General features: G+C 32.8%; 1 long non-coding RNA gene across 1 annotated transcript; it reads right to left on the minus strand.

Moving 5' to 3' along the window:
• Window positions 1-776: 776 nt before the first annotated feature.
• On the minus strand, window positions 777-2,740 carry LOC113278633. The gene is made up of 3 exons (XR_003325589.1): window positions 2,668-2,740; window positions 1,837-1,914; window positions 777-1,195 (listed from the first exon to the last, which is right to left on the minus strand). It is a non-coding gene; the product is annotated as an uncharacterized LOC113278633 (long non-coding RNA).
• Between the last annotated feature and the right edge of the window lie 233 nt (window positions 2,741-2,973).

Genomic DNA, 2,973 nt, shown 5'->3' on the forward strand with positions numbered 1-2,973 from the left:
CATTAAGAATCAATGTACAACAATGTACACATTAAGAATCAATAAGTGTACAACTATATACACATTAATAATCAATATGTGTACATGTGTACAACTTAATTTGAACACCCAATACATGTGTACAACTATGATCACACCCGCAAGTTTGAACATGTGTACCATTATGTGCGCATTACCAATCAACATATGTACAATTATGTGTATATTAAGTATCATGTGTACCACTGCGTGCACGTTAACAATTCAAAATCAAAATCTTCACAAACTGATAAGGCAAGTTTTTAGAGGATTTTTCTAGGATCATAAATTTTAAAAATAATTTTGAAAATAATTAAATTGGTTATCCAGGTCAAATTATTGTGGTAAAAACATTTAAAAGCGCCTCCGATAAAACTCTAGACACTGTATAAGTGGATTACCAATCTACATTTAATATTAAACATAAAAGCCGAAATTTGGTACTATATTTTGAATTCCCGAAGCATTTCATTCTAATTGCAGATGCAAATTTATGAAATGACATACTTACCATGGGAGTCGTGGGCTTAACATGGTAAGAAAGATCTTGCTTAACAGGCCTGCCAATGTGTAAATCATCACTTGGTGTGGCTTTCCAAAAGCCAACAGGTGGTTTAGTGCATATCGAACCACGAACCTTGTTATCTTTACTTTCAAGCTGAGTACTGGTAGTACTTGTCGTCAACCTTCTCAATGTAGAATAATGTGATTAGTTAATACTTAATAGCACTTTTATAATCATTGTCAGGGAAATGAAGTACAGAAACTTGGAGGTCCATAGTACGAGTGTTTTGTTATCAATAGATTAGCATAGAACCATGTGCACATTAACACTCAAAAAGTGTACAACTATGTGCACATTGAAAAACATTAAAAATCAACAAATGTACAACTATGTACACCTAAATAATCAACATGTGTACAAATATGTACACATTAAGAATCAACATATGTATACAATAAATGACGGGCATGTTCCAAAACAACTAATCCAGTAGGAGTTGAGAACTTAGAGACCATCCAATTTATAGCCAGCATGTTCCACAATAACTGATCTATTGTTCCTTGGAATTTCAGTTGGGTAATACATTTTCTTAGGCTTACCGTACACAATACCCTATGGAATAGGCCTCTTGTGACCACCACGTCTAACATGTATACAATAAATGACGTATCCCTGCAAAGTAAGACATCCCACAAATATTTACAATGGAAAAACAGGAAATGTATGCCGCAACGGCATAGCACGTAACAAATGATTCCATGATTCAAAAATACTTATAAACATAAATAGCAAAGCAACAATATCTGCATGTGTAGAGACCCCAATAACATGTATAAAAACAAATAAATAACTCGCATCGATAATCCGAACCCATGATAGGGGGTTCCAATTAAAAATACGTGCTTGATATGATACAATTAGCTGTCACTTTTAACAAAAGAACATGACGTTCTAAAGACATACACATCATTAGCTTAGTGCATACATTTTCAAAGTCTACTACTAATAACAGATGACCTGATGCCTAACATGCATCATTCAAACATTGCAAATGAACAAAGAAGAGGGAAATTTATTCATATATAGCTTCATGAAAATCACGCAATCCACAACCTAACTAACAATTTATTCAAAATGACCTAAATTCAAAACACGGACAATTCAAATTTAAACCTATTTAAAAATCAGGATTGCATAATATTTAGCATAGCATTTTTCTATCTAATTGCACCGTTTCATAAGCTTCGGCACAATGTGGATATCAAATGGACCGAAAACAGCAAGTAAAGATGAGATATAAGATATTTCACAACCTTAACCTGTTTGGCCTTGTAACCTCCATCCCATCGGATTGTTTCTTCCTCCGAACTTTGACATGTACTTGTAAGCACCTACCAAAAATACCACCAGCCATTACAAACATTAATCTCAAAACCCTAACCACGCTAAACATAAAATATTTTGGTAAGGACTGACCATACTAAAATTTGTTGAGATTGTTAACCTCATAGACTTTATATCTGACTACATGATTCCTTAAAAACTGCATTGATAAAGCTAAGAATAGAAGCAATTGAATCCAAAATGCTAAGAAAACACTAACCATTTCAAGACAAATGTTTGAAGAGACTAAATTGTTTTCTTCTTAAGACCTTTGAATTTTTGGATCAAGATGATAAACAGATCCATGAAGATCCATATTAGTCCAAAATAACACTTTTCTATATGTTGCTGGTCATTGTTCATTTCAAGGGTGAAGAAAATTTCTTATGGAAACTGTTTACTGCACCCTATCCACCCAATACAGACTGTGTTGATTTGGTGCATCTTTCTCAAGGAGTTTGCTAACATTATACAGTAACGTAGGAATTATAACATAAAAAACAGGAAACAAAAAAAATCCTCGAATCAAAATAAAAAACAGAAAAAACAAAAGTCAAATTCAACATTTTGGTCTTAAAATTAAACTCAAAAATAAAAATGAACAAAAACGCATCACAAGTTTATCATCTACAAATCATAGCTGAAAAATACGGATCAAAAATTTATTATCAAATCGAAAAACATATCAAACCTAGAAATTGAAGAGGCGCCAAAGAAGAAATTAATCGGATAATCATAAAATGGAAAGATAAAACGCTAACCTGGAGTACGAATCTCTGCTTAAGAACAACAACACTAAAACGCATCTGAATCTCTCTCTCTCCAAAAATAAATAAATCTAAGATCTAAAAATGAATTCGGAAACATGAAAGGCTAATAACGAAATAAAAAAAAATATTATTTTCTGAATCGGATAAATTTTGGACTAACTCGTACAGATTTGGACTATATTGTTAGCGTGTTCAGAAATTAGGTCTAACCAGTACTAGGCCTCCGAGGCTTGGAGTAGAACGTCCAAATCCCAATAATTTTGGAACTAAACGTCAATTTCTACAAAAAGTAACGAC

The sequence above is a fragment of the Papaver somniferum genome, chromosome 5 (genome assembly GCF_003573695.1).
Source record: "Papaver somniferum cultivar HN1 chromosome 5, ASM357369v1, whole genome shotgun sequence".
In the NCBI taxonomy this organism is placed as follows: Eukaryota; Viridiplantae; Streptophyta; class Magnoliopsida; order Ranunculales; family Papaveraceae; genus Papaver; species Papaver somniferum.